This window comes from Cydia amplana, chromosome 20, assembly GCF_948474715.1.
Source record: "Cydia amplana chromosome 20, ilCydAmpl1.1, whole genome shotgun sequence".
In the NCBI taxonomy this organism is placed as follows: Eukaryota; Metazoa; Arthropoda; class Insecta; order Lepidoptera; family Tortricidae; genus Cydia; species Cydia amplana.
This window is the reverse complement of record NC_086088.1, coordinates 5,580,927-5,596,285: the sequence shown is the minus strand read 5'-3', so window position 1 is coordinate 5,596,285 and position 15,359 is coordinate 5,580,927.

Sequence of the window (15,359 nt, the reverse complement as noted above, 5' to 3'; positions counted from 1 at the left end):
TGTTTTCGGATCTGTTTATGAGCTAACTTTTATTCTGTATACAATGTAAGGCATATGTTTTTGTGTAAAACTCGTTCGAAAGCATTTTTGATTCGAAAATACTAACAAAAACATTGAAATAGAAAGTATTTGCGTCCACTCGTGTTTACAATAGCGGCCCTAGTTGTAACATGCTTACTTTACACAATTTTTCATGTTTGTTTTTAATCAGAATTGTTTGAGTTCTCTGCGCTACCTATAAACCCTTTTAGCATTAATCATGATACACTGAGGCAAATTATGATTCAACAATTTATTACTGCTACTAGGCACTTTCGCTCACAAAATTATGGTAGGCTTGTTCTGATGGTAATAAATTGTTATAAATTTAATCCGAAATTGTGATTGATATATGATATTATATCAAATATATCAGCGGTCAACAGTGACATTTCTGGTTGAAGAATGTCATTGTTGACAGCTGACAGATTATATCCAGTTATTGCAATCAGAATAAGCCCCCGGGAGAAACATCATGCTTTCGGCTACGTCGTAGCGCTACGAGCGTAGCTAAACAGTAAACAAGAGACTAGCGGTCTCTACGCTCATGCGTAGCATGTAGTAGGGAATATTAGCGCATACTTAAATATTTGTACAAATATTAAATAATTTGTCGTAGCTGTAAATGTTGTATTACCTAACTTGTAAAATAGCCCTCTTGAGGCCTATTTGCAGAATAAATTGTGAATTTTGAATTTAGGTTTAAATCATTTCTTTCTACTATTATAATATTTGGAATCTCGTCTTAATAATATTGAAATAGTTCCACGCGGTACGTGGTACGTGGGTAGACCGCGCCATGAAATATGGGATTTTATTCGATCTAACATTTGAAAGGATTTTTATTAGTTTTGCGTATTCAGATCAGTTTATAACGGGTATAAATATTAAATTTCCTTACGACGCAAGCCACATGTTTGAAGGTGCCGTTTGAATTCAGACTAGACAAGCATACTTAATATTTTTGACATATGCGCCAGCGATGCAGTCTGCAGTCGTTTCGCGCTGCGTTCCTGTCCTACTAATGCTGGTTTAGTGTAATTTTTAAGTATAGGAGGGAATCTTAATATCCAGATAGGAAAATGGGGAATACGTTTGTATGTAAAAGCGTTCACGTGATGTCCCTTTCCACTTTCCTCTTAAGCTTAAGTGCCCGTGATTGTGCAATATGCCTTACCAATATAATGTATCACTAGATGTACTTAATCGAAAGCCTTAAACACATTTATATGACGTATTAAATGAAACATAGTCATATAACCAGTAATAAAGTGCTTAACCGCCCAAGTTTACTGTCAAGTGCCTTTAACGACAGTAAGCGGCACTTTAATTCCATAAGTGTGTTTAAAGTGGTTGACGATTAATTGAAGTTAGTAAGTAAGTAGTTAACATGGAAGTTTCGTCGTAACTATAATTTACATTAGGCCTGTTTTCAGCAAATAAGCAACATTTTATCGGCATTTATTTTTCGAATACATTAAAGAATATTTATTTTGGAATCTAAAGGTAAGACGGGTCCCGTAAATTAATAGGACACGGAGGTTTGACAATATTTGACATACAGTTATTTATTTATTTAATATTTATTGCACAAAAGAAAAACCTTGTAGTATAAAAGGTGGACTTAATGCCATAAGGCATTCTCTACCAGCCAATTATGAACGCTGGTTGCCTAGCCTCATAGCCAGGCGTGCGGCTACCAAGCCGGTAGTCATGGATTCAAACCCTGGCTTCGTATCAAGGAGTTCATTGAATTAGTTTCCTTGCTGTATTGAAAGGCCAGATGGCAGTCACTTTCGTTAACCCTTTTAAGGCACTTTTTATAATTATATTATACCTGCGGCAAAAATAACCACCATTAATTTTTTTTCTTCTGTATTATTTTTCCGACTTTAAAGGGGCGATGAGTTTTTATTTGTGTTTTTTTTTTATCTTGACCATTAAAGGGTTCAAACCAGTACCTGCGCCTATTTTGGGATTAGATTGCCAAGGCTAACCCTGAGCTGGAGCTCCTCTAGGATGCGATCAAGAAAACTTTAGGATGAAAATTATGAATAACCTTATAATTATTAATTAAAGTTATGAAACCAATCACAAGGTAATAATTACTCATTTTAGTGTACGAGTAGCTCCATAATTTCTACCCCCTTTCCACCAGGGGCAGTAGTGCGTGAAGACGCACCCCTATGCGATTAGCACACGCATATGCTCGGTGGGGTTCCATTGGTGTTCCTTTTTTACCTTTGCTTTGACGAGTTTTTTTACGAGTACAGTAAAGTATTTACAGTCAATTTAAACTAACTCTAACCATCCTAACGGTGACAAAGTGCCAGTATAAACGTTTTCACATTCATACTTGACTTGACATAGTTAGCTTTAGTTTATTCCTTATAAAATAATGTTATTAAAAAAGCTAAGTACCTAACTCTTTTTTAAACATCAACAATTTACAATTCAGCATCAAAGTAGTGGATCAGATTACGCGTTAAAATTATATGACTACCATTTTCTATTAAAATAAAATATTATATTATGTAAAATAAAAAATGAAATATAATTATATGTATGTTTATAAAATTATATGTATGTTAGTCTATAAGGTATATGTAATATGGGCTATGTTGCCTGAAATAAAATTTTAAAATTAATTTAAAATAAATAAATAAATAATAACATAACAAAATATTTATGTTTTTATAATATATGTGGAACAATCAAACTGTGAGTAATATTTTTGAACGCAAACTCTATGTATTCGTCCCTGTTTTTGTTTTTAAGAAATACATTACATACATTTTACATAACCTTGGTCAGAAAATTCAAAACCTTGGGTAAATTTGTGTAAATTTAAAAGAAAAGTGGACAAATTGTAGCTACCTACGTCACGACCTGTCACTCATAAAAATTGGGCATCTTGTTTAGACCCTTACCCGCGCTTCCGGTGTGGCATAGAGGAATATAGTAAGATAAGAGTGCTCACTGACAATAGATGTAGCACCGACCGGAAAGTCTTAAGTGTCAAGTAGCAGTACAGTAACAGTAGGAGTGACGTCACGGACGGTAAGGAGTGACGTCACGGACGGTAACACAAACTGTTACGCTCGCGTAATTTATAAGTTATTAATTAGTATTCGGAACAGTTACCCGTAACCGTCGTTATCGTTGTGTGCATTGGCGCCGTCTAAAGTCGTGCGAGTGAGCGCAGCTTGCCGCGCGCTAGTGATAGTGCGTTGATAGCACATTTATTAGTGTGTATTACGGAGTGACATTTTTGCGCTGGTGGGTAGGTGGGTGGTGGATAAACAATATACAACAGCTGTTTGATTAAAACTATCTCTTATTTTTTTAATAACTTAATAATACGTACCTAATATAAACTCACAAATATTACCTAAATACAGTGACAATAATAAGAGATTTACCAACACTTTTTATATTAAAGTCAGTGACTTGGACTGATATAAGCGCCATCTAGCGATAATCGCTGAAACTCCTTGTATCTCCCTTAACGATCGCAACATCGTCTCCGCAATGGGAAAGTGCGTGACATGCGGACGCTACCTGTCCCCGAAAGGTGCCGCCACTTGCGCACTCTGTCATGGGGTGTTTCATCGGAGCTGTGAGGGCTTGGACTTAACCGAGAATGTAGCTGTCCCGAAAAACTGGCTCTGCAAAGATTGCCATAAAAAGCAGAGCGGGTCCAGCGGCTGTACTCCTTCAAAAGGCGACGTAGGAACAAGGGACACATCTTCGGTGGCCGCTGCGCCTTCCCCTGTCGGAGCCGCGCTACCCGTCGCACTGTCGCCTGCCGCGCTGCCCGTCGCGCCCTCGCCGGCCGTGCCAACCGTCATTTCCTCGCCTGCTACCTTTAAAGAGTCGGACCTGCAAGAGCGTCTCGATCAGTACATGGCGGAGCAAAGAGAGTTCCGAGAGGAGATCCGGGCCACTTTAAAAAGCCTCACGGATCGTATGGCCGGTGTCGAGAGCCGCCTAGAAATAGTGGAGAGGAAGGTGGCGGAGGCGGAGGCGACCCCCCGCGGCAGCAGTGCGGAGGTGAATGAACTGCGGCGGACAGTGTCGCGCCTACAGCAGGAGCTGAATGACCGCGACCAGGACGCTCTGCTCGCTGACCTGGACATCGGCCACATCCCAGAGGAGAAGGGCGAGAACGTGGTTCACACGGTCACCGTCATCGCCGCTAAGCTTGGCGTGACGCTGGAGACCCGTGACGTGGTGTTCGCCGAGCGAGTCGGCGCGGTGGAGCGGGGTGGGACGGACGCCGGGGGGGAAGGGGCCGCGGGGCGCCCGCGCCGCGTCGTCGTGAGGCTGGCGCGGCGCCAGCTGAGGGACGAGCTGCTGCGTGCCGCCCGGGTGCGGCGCACCTTCACCTCCGCTGACGCGGGCCTGCCGGGCCCGCCGCGCCGAGTGTACTTCAATGAGCGGCTCACCCGCACTAACCGCCTGCTGTTCCACCGAGTCCGTGAGGAGTGTAGGAGTCAGCAGTGGAGGTTCGCGTGGACGAAGAGGGGCCGCGTGTATGCTCGGCAAAGCGACGGCAAGCAGGCGGTCTGCATCAGGTCGGACGCTGATATTGAACGGGTTTTTGGGAGAAGTTCGGTTTGACTAAATGGGACTATAGATATAAGTTAATTAATATGTTTTGTGTTAGGTTAGTCATTATTACAAGTTTTTTGATAGGATATGGCAATTCAAACTTCATAAATGTATCTATTTATACAATGTATGTTTTTTATTTATACACATCGTACCAATTGTTTTACACCATATATGCAATAATTATTGTTACTCGTTACAGTTTCTTATCTATCACTACATACTATGTTCATGACTCAAACCAAACCAGTTATAATATTCAATATTAAGCAGCTTAAAATAGGTTTGTTTAATGCAGGTTCCCTAGGCACAAATCAGGACAATCTCATAGCGGCTACTACTCGGCAAGATGTTGAAGTGCTTGCACTTAACGAAACTTGGCTGACTGCAGAGGGCGACGGACGGGCCCCGGTGATCCCAGGTTACAAGTTGCGACACATACCCAGGCCTCAGGGTACTCGTTCGCGAGGGGGAGGCGTTGGGTTTTATATTAAACGCAATCTTAATGCCCGTACATTCCCTCACCCCGTCGATCCTCTGCATAGATTAGTTGAGCAAATGTGGCTTACTTTGACGGTGAATGGGAGAAAGCTAGTTATTGGTACAGCTTATCGGCCACCTTGGATGGACGTGGATTTATTTTTTGACGCAATTTCTGACACAATTAGTTCAATTCCGAATTATGACAACTTAATAGTATTAGGAGACTTCAATATAAATTTGTTAACAAATGCCGACTCAAGAATAGTTAAATTTAATAATTTTTTGACATGTTTTCAACTTACACAATTAGTTTCGCAACCTACGCACTTTACAGAAAAAAGCCAGACTCTGCTTGATGTGATTTGCACAGATATGAAGGCAAAAAATATATGCATTGAACATGTAGGCACACTTTACGGACACTGCCTCATAGTCTGTGAATTTAATATCAAATTAGAAAAGCCTAAACCATATCACATAACCTACAGGCCTCTCAAAAATATACAACTTGAATATTTTGATAGGGACTTGCAGTGTGTGACTTTGGACCCCCTGTTGAATTCCGGAGATGTCAATGACATGGTTAGAATATTCAATAAGAACTTACTTTTCTTATTCGACCTCCATGCGCCTCTAAAAACAATCGCACTCAAGGGAGGGTCTCACCCCTGGATTACAGACACAATCAAGGATATGATGCGGCTGCGTGATAAGGCTGCAGCTGACTTCCATAAGAACCGGTCTGAGGGAAAACGACAATATTATAAGGACATGAAATCCATAGTAAATAAGGCTCTGTACTGTGAGAGATCAGCCTATTATAAACTTAATATAAATAATAAAATAAATGATCCCAAAACACTATGGAAAAATTTAAAATCTACTTTATTGCCCAAAAAAAATACAGAACTGCCCAACTCATTCAGCGACCCAGAAATAATTAACACACATTTTCTGACCCTACCGGGCACTTCAGACATTAGCATATCTGACCTCACTTACTTTGAATATCATAGATTTAATGACTCTATCTTTCATTTGCACCCATCAACCTCTGATCAAATAATTAAAATTGTTAAGAACCTTAAGTCAAATGCTGAGGGCTGTGATGGCATTAACTTAAACATGCTATTATTGACTTTTCCTCATACTGCAGACATAATTACCAAAATAATAAATATCTCTTTCTTGACATGTACATTCCCTGACATCTGGAAATTAGCAATTGTTCGCCCACTTCCTAAAATATCAAACCCATCTGGACTAAAAGATTTAAGGCCCATTAGTATTCTGCCATGTCTCTCTAAAATAATAGAAAAAATTGTAAGTAAACAACTAACTGACTATTTAGAGACCAACAATATCTTACCAGATGTTCAGTCAGGTTTCAGAAAGGGGCGAGGCACAGCGACTGCCCTGCTGGATGTCACTGACAACATCTTGTGTTCCCAGGATCAAGGCTTGTGCACTCTGTTAGTACTGCTAGACTTTTCCCGGGCGTTTGATTGTTTAAATATTAATCTGCTCTTATCTAAGCTTACTTACTATGGTTTTGATAATAATGCTGTAAAGTGGTTTGACAGCTATCTTAATAATCGCTCTCAATGTGTAAAACTAACTCAGAGCAACGGCACCATAAAGACTTCAGTTCAGGCTAGCCTTAAGAGAGGCGTTCCGCAGGGATCGGTTATCGGTCCAATCCTATTTATTCTATACTCTGCTGATATAGGGACGCAGATCACACACTGTAAGTACCACATTTATGCAGACGATATCCAAGTGTACATTTCTTGCAAGCCAGATGAAGCAGATAGTGCAATTGAAAAACTTAACCACGATCTTAGCAAAATTGCATGCTGGGCCAAAAATAACTGCCTAATGCTCAACCCTAGCAAGACCAAATATTTAGTCTTCGGCAGCAAACAACAACTGACTAGGTTTAACCCCGCGGCCAATGTGATATTGATGGATCAATCCATTGAGCAAGTTCAGGAGGCTCGTAATCTTGGGCTCCTCATGGATAGTAGCCTTCGGTTTGAGCGCCACACTGTTAATGTTGTCAGAAGCTGTTTTTATAAACTTAAAATTCTTTATAAAATAAGGCCATATATAAATGAAAATGTGCGTATACGGTTAGTTGAGTCTCTTGTTCTCTCTAAATTAAATTATGTTGACAGTGTATATGGTCCCCGACTTCTTGCCAAGACAAAGAAGCTTATTCAGCGCGTCCAAAATGCCTGCGCACGTTTTTGTTTCAGCATTCCTTCAAGGGCTCATGTCACTCCATTTCTCAACAAACACAATATGCTAAAAATGCAACATCGACGCAAACTCCATTTAGCTTGTCTTCTTTTTGGTGTTTTGAAGTTCAATGCCCCAAAATATCTTTACGATAAGCTGACGATCAATAGGACGCGTGAACGCCGGCAGTGTGCGATACACCTACTGCCACCCCGACATGCTACATCAGCGTTCCGTGGTAGTTTCCGATATGCAGCAGCAAAGATTTGGAATAATATTCCTCCGCCAATAAGGAACCTGCAAAATGTTAACGGTTTTAGATGCAAACTCAAACAGTTTATGTATTTACACCAACAATCACAGGAAACTTTGAGTCATGACACTAGTTGCATGTAACTTGTTTTGTCTCTCGTATTTATATAGACTTACCGTTCGTTTTTTGTCCCTTTTGCTTTGCCATATCGCTTCTATTATCATTTCTATTAATTTTAAGTTTAGGTTAGGATTACGTTTTGTATGCTATGTCGCAGAACTCATAGACAGCCAGCTGTACTGTATTGCCGTTACTTGATGTGGCTGAACAGGATTAGTGACACTCGCGGTAATGAGTTTGTTACGCCCACTTAATATTGTGTTGTCCATCTTCTAGTTTAACTTTTCCCATGGTGCGACCATGCCATGCCATGCTTATGCAGTTTTAGTTTCGCACGTCGCCGCTGGCGCTAGCAGTTGCAGGCAAGCGTTGACGCATGGTATGGTCGCGTTCATAATTTCTCGTCTATTATAAATTTTTGTCTATGTTTATGTTTTTCTTTTCTTTTTGTTTTGTTTGTATTCATAATTCGTTTTCATGTATAATTTTTTGTATTCTCTGTTTTCTTATTTACTTCTTCTGTGTATCTTTTTCAAATGTTTTAATATGTATCTTTTTTTGTGTTATCTGTCGTGGCATCACCGAATGGGCCCTACGGAAGACCAGCGCAGCGCTTTATAGCTAGCATTATGCTGAGTTGGGTCCATTTCGTGATGCACACTTATTGTTCTCTTCTGTTCTTGCTGTTGTTGTCTGTACATGTTCGTACATGTTTTGTGAACGTCACGAATAAAAATCTTTTATCTTTATCTTTATCAGTACTGATAATTCCGCTACTCGATGCTAGACTTCGACACTGAAAATAATAGTCTTTTTGGTACCAAAACTGATGTATGGAGTGAGCATCCTATGTATGTTGTGTGGTATAAACCAGGGATGTTGCGGATACGGATGCGGATTTTTAAAGGCTCACATCCGCGGATGCGAATGCGGATGCGGATGTCAAGATAGTACCATAACGTCAAATATTACATTTTAGTAATTTTTATTTCAAAAAACCGGCCAAGTGCGAGACGGACTCGCGTTCCAAGGGTTCCGTACATTAAGTCCCACTCACGCTTGACTGCTCATTTCTAATAGGTTTTTTGGTTAATGACTAAATTACCTAGCAGTCTAGCACTTACGCCGATGCTAAGACATTCCTGTACCGACCTGTTCTACATCCGCATCCGCATTAAATCCGCATCGATTTTATGCGGATGCGGATGTTGAAAATAATGCGGAAGTTCCGCGGTTGCGGATGCGGATGCGGATATTCGCAACATCCCTGGTATAAGTAGGCAAACAGTTATAAAAATAAATAAACAAGTAATGAGCTCTTTGAGTGGCTCGGTAAGATTCCGGGTTTTTTCCCGGATTTCAGAGATTTTGTTGTTTGTTGTCGCGTATTTCAATTAGGTACGCTTCATTTTCGTTTCTTGTTTGGTTTTCGTGTTTTATCCGACGGTATAGCCTAAAGTAGGTTTATGATGTATTAATTTAAAATAAGTCTCACTTTTGACGAACGTAACAAAGTTGTGTAATTTACATGGTGAAATAAAGAAATAGAATCTAGCCTAATGTAGATATATCGGCGTCATTTTATTTTAAATATCGATAAAAAATAATTCTAACACTAGCTAGGTCGCGACAGTTATGTTTTGCCGCGAAAATTCCGGGCTCCGACAATATGACAGAATTAAAATGGTAATAAAATTATAACTTCATTAATCATATCCCCAAATTATGGTTGTTCGCTGTAAGTCCAAAACGTTAATTTTAAAACTTCGCCTTTTATGTTCCCAGGGAAGTTCCAGGCATACTATTAGCAAATTTATGACACTTGAGAATTTTCATATTGTTTAGTCACGATACAAACACTTTTGTCATACCATTAATATTGTAGAAAGGTATTATGTCGAATAATTAGGCAAGTAGGTTGTTTTTTTTATGTCGCAGGTAGGTTATTATTAGCCAGGATTATGGTCATTATTTGCCAAAGGATGCGTTGACTGAACTATTTTTTCTGAGTTGGGCAAGATTTCTCAAGGATATAACAAAGTAATAAAAAATGCCCAAAGGAAAGTAGGTCGGTAAAACGTGACTAAAATGTTTTCCTCTAATAATATCACACTCTCATGCCTTATAGCAATACCTTCGAGTTTATTAACGATTGTCGACGATTTGTGTCGCACACTTCACACATTAATTCGTTTTTTTACTAAAACGACGTAACTTATGTGAACAAATGTGTGACATAAGTCCTTTTAAAAATAACGCATAATATTATCCCAGCACCTCCACCAACTTTCAAAGCGACAGCTAGGTTTGACTTAATCTAGACTTTATCAGTTTGCAATAAAGTTGATTTTCATTTCAAACGTTAAGATCAAATAAGAGTTTGCGGAAATCACCTACATACATAAGCTACTTCAGAAATAAAGTCAAGTCAGGCCTTAACCTCCATCATTTCCAGCAGCAATATCATAACGTAAAGAAATCTGAACTGTATGTGGTTACTATAAAGTTTATTTTGATATAACGCAAAGTACTTTGATAGGATTTTGCGATAGTTGCGTCGCTGTATGCCATTGGGGCTCATGTTGAAATAATGGTGCACGTAATGTTCCCAATCGGGCGATTTCCACACGTTATAATTTTGAAGTTACTTACTAAAGGGAATACCTCGTTAAGGGCACTAACCATGCACTAACTAATTTACATCATTCTAAAAGTAAAGCATAACGGGAAGTCATACAAAAAATGTAATCGAAGTTTTTATAAAGACTTTCTTTAATATGCTACTAAGTATTTATCTTTTGTCGTGTGGTAAGCTGTAAAAGTATTAGGAAGGCTCACAACGAGGAATATACGTGGCGTGTGAAAAGCTTTATTTAAAATCCCTAAATGTTGAGATCTAGTGTCCTAAAGGATATCTAATTTTTTACTTTAAATTATTAGAAGTTTCTTAATATCTTAAGTTTAAAAATTATACTGTTGATTTTTTTTGGATTGTTATTCACTATTATATCCCTCGAACTGTATACAGGGTACTTATTATTTTAAAATAATTTTCAACTAAGTACGTCAATATAAATATTTCAGGTCCCATAACATGTAGTGGTCTCTGAGACCTTGGGTAGGTTGTTGTGTGATAAAAATAGGACGTATGTAGTTAAGGGTTAACTTAGTAGTAAGTACCTATATCTATTAAAATTAAAAGTAAGTTAGTTACCCTTGTACCAATTCGCTCCTCGATGTTTTAATGAAGATAGTTAATTAATAAAAGCAAATTAAGCGCCAATTTGAGCAAGTGTTTGTCCATTAGCTACTGATGCCGACCAATCATTTAATTGGCCAACAGTCCGATTACTCCTCACTGTGCTGGCTGTTTACGTTGTTGTAACTGGGAGCTATACGAGTAAATTCAGTATATATAGGTGAAAAAATAATAAAAAACGTTACAATAAAAAAGGCCATTTTGATAACCGATAATTAACTACTGTCATAGAGAAAAAATACATAGAGTGCTCACTCCATACATCAGTTTTAGTACCAAAAAGACTATTAGCATCTAGCATCGAGTAGCGGAACTATCAGTACTGCTACATCTATTGTCAAGTAGCAGACACTGAAATTAATAGTCTGAACTGATGTATGGAGTGAGCACTCTTGTCTTACTATATTTCTCTATGCTACTGCTTAAATGTCTCGTTTAACTGGCCCTGTAAACGTCTAGCAGTCATGAGTCGAGCAAAAAACATACCCTCGCATATAAATGTTCCTATTATTAACGAATTAAATCTAAATCTTATGTTAAGACCATTAGGGTCGATTCTTAGTCTTATTCTTGTGTTTTAACTATTAGTTTAAATCCAAATGCAACTATTTATTGTTAAAACACTGTCATAAGTGCTTGCTTATTGCGTAACTTATAATTAGTTTAAGTTATCTGTCTATAAGTTGCCTTAGAAGTGAAATTTCTGTAATTTCTTAGACAATAAAGTTCTTTAAACCGAATTAACTTTTTCTTGCCACTCGTTGCCAGGGTCACTTTAAAAACCCCGGTTTTATGGTATTTAAAATAAGCAAACATACTTTTTATAAGATATGCGTGCCTTAGTCTTGACAACACTGTTTTAGGTGGAAGTTATTTTTCCCAAAATTCAAAATAAAATGTTGTGCCCAAACAAACATCATTCAAAAGCCCCAATTAAGTCTAATCAACTAATTACATCCCTGTAGTGTTTGCCAAGTCGAATAAAATGCAAGCCTTGACCCAAATCCGCTGGGTGACAAGTAAGGATTTAGTAGATTTAGGTACTTACTTCTAAACAGATACTTCAAATGCGGAGTGTCTTTCCAAAAAAGATTATTTCTCTATGACAGCCATACTCTAAGTGTGTTCCGCGGAACCCTAGGGTTCAGCGACACCCCTGCAGGGGTTCCGCAAGAATTTAGAACACTATGATTTAGTCGCCTCGAAATTTTTTACTATGCCGCCACCGTATTGTAGAGTTCCATCAAGTATTTCGCTTTCCAAAAGGGTTCCGTCAAAAAAAAGATTGAGAACCGCTGCTCTATGAAAAGGATACAAAAATTAAAGCTCTTTTGAAAAGACACTCCCCAAATATGGCAGTGAAATTTAGGTCCTGGCTCTCGTGGCTTCCAACCTCCGTGGCGACCTGACGTAGACCAACTGACTGACTGGCTGATTGACATACATATTTGGAACTACGGACATTTAAATTCAAAATTCAAAATTTTGGCGGATACATCGACAATATCGATGGAGCCATAATACCCAAAGAAATTAGACATGACAACCGCACAACAAAAAACCATCAGTTCTCGACGGATAGCCAGACACTGGCATAGATAAATAAGTACCTATGCCAAGAAGTGTTCACTCCGCACATCAGTTAAATTAATTAATTATAATAAGTTAAGCACAAATCGATTTGCCTCGTATTTTTGGTAAGGACGGCTAATGAATGGAATGCGGGAGAGCATTCCATTCATTAGCCTAGACATAAAATAGAGATGTACCTAGCACCGACCGGAAAGTCTTATGCTTAACAACATAAGACTTTCCGATCGGTGCTACATCTATTGTCAAGTAGCAGTACTGATAATTCCGCTACTCGATGCTAGATGTGGACACTGAAATTAATAGTCTTTTTGGTACCAAAACTGATGTATGGAGTGAGCAATCTATGTTTTTTTTTCTCTATAGTTATGTATAATTTTCTGTTTGTGCTCATGAATAAAATTATTTCTATTCTATCCTATTCTTTTACTATTACACACAAGTTATCAGAGAATGGTACATACTTTTGATGCATAGCCTGATATTTTGGTGTTGGCTGTACTTGTATTTATAAAACGTTAATGCGCCTTCTGAGTAGTTGGACTCGCTTATACTTTAAGCAATGAATGTGGCTGTCATATATTTTGTCTCTGTCCTCCACAGCTGCGGGACAGGGACACGTGATCAGAATAAACTTCGGTGAGCTGTGTAAGCAATATTTAGAAAACCCTCACGTATACGGTCGGTGTAGATAATTTGGATAAGTTTAGGAAATTCTATGTTTGGAATCAGTGTTTATAATAATAGCATATTTAAGAGGTTAGTAGGTTATACATACACAATTAATTTCAAGTATTTTTTAAAGTTCCTGATCGTTGTAGGTAGGTACAAATCAGATCGTAGTAATAACAAATATATATAACTTAATAGCTCCATTGTTAATTAAGGATTAATATCCCCCTACTCGATAAAAGTACCTAACATAATTCCGACCACAATAGCTGTTCCACAAAAACCCAAATACTTACACAGAAACCCTTGTGTATATAATTTATGACCGCGCTAATCATAATAGGGTTGCCACTCATCCATCCTAATGTTTTTCCGTATCAACTGAACTATCCGCATTAGTCCACGCCAGGGTCACCACTCCGCATTCCGCACACGTTCTGCGACTCGGGCTGAGATATATTATATTCCCCTAGTTTACAAATAGCTCCCATAACGATACGGGTTTTTGGAACCTATATGATGGTCGCACTTGTTTCATCACAGCTTGATAATGACAGCATCTGTTTCATTCAATCGTGCTTTGCTAAAAAGTGATGATAGCTTTGTCAGATGAATAACTCTGTCCATCATATGCCGTGCCGTATGGCCGATGGAATATCATTCCATTGCAGTGTGACCGATATAAGTGGCGGTCTCCGAATAGATATGGTTTATACAGATCTCAAGGTCATATTATATTGGTGGTAGAGAATTGTACTCGCTTAAATCGTGTAATTAATAGCACTTAATCGTAATAATTGGCCTGGTTTTTATACGTAAGGGATAACAGCTAATAATGTGATTTAGAGATTATTAGTGGGTAATGTTTCTTTGGGGAAATGGTTAACTGTTATTAATAGGCTTATTCGTTTTATGTGATTGTGTGCTTAATCGTATCTACCACAGCATACGCCTTAAGGATGACTCGCATTAGACCGGCCCGGACCCGGCCCGGTCGGCCCGGTCTAACGTGAGTTATAGAGCTTACTGTGGAATTAGGTCGATTTGTGTAAGGTTTTTCCGTAATATTAGGGTACGTAGAGGTACATAGTTATACATATGTAACGTTAGTTTTTTATTATAACGTAAGCCACAAGAACTATAACTATTATGGAAAAGATCACACTCAAATTAACTATGTTGGAAAAATTCGCCGCTTCAGGCAAGACTCGAACTTGAGACATTTCGAAACACTGGTCCGATCGCTCTTATTTAACTAACAAAGCTTAAACCTGAGCGGTGAATTTTTCTTTTAATGTAAAATTTATTAATTCATATTTCATTTTCGATATTAGTTAATACAAAAGGTAAAAACTGTATCCAAGTGAATATTATTCGGAAATAAACGATTTTTATTTTTATTTATTTATTTAATTTATGTGTCAGTATTTTATATAGGTACTGGACTTTACAAATAGTACACTGTTTTGTATTTTTTAATAAAAATATTATTAGGAGGCCTGATTTTATTCAGACAACAGGTTTGCCTAACTAATTTAAAGCCCCACCTAGGTACAGCTTATAATTATGTTTCAAATTTAGAAAGGGTTTAAGACTTAATTCAAATAGCCTATTAAAATTGAGGGCCGCCGAAATGTTTTCCTACTGTAATAGAAACTGTTCGGTTTTGAGATTAGATCTGTGTATTGACAACCCTTAGACAATCTGTGTATTGATAACCCGTATAAATTAATTCGCAAAACTTAGGTACTTTGTCAATCTATACTATAATATACTTAGTACATACTAATATTGCTGTGCAAGTGCTGGTTATGCGTTAAGAAACATATCCAAGATTTTGAATCCAACAGACCTGAGGGTAGTTTATTTTGCACATTTTGAGAGCATTCTAAGATATGGTCTGGAGGTATGGGGCAACAGTGTTCTAATAAATACCATCTTAATATTACAAAAGAAAGCTGTAAGATGTATTGATAAAGCTAAGCCCCTGGAACACTGTCGCCCACTTTTTGTTAAACATAAAATAATGACCGTTATTTCATTATACATTTTCTTGGTTAGCATATTTATTTTCAAAAACAAATCCAA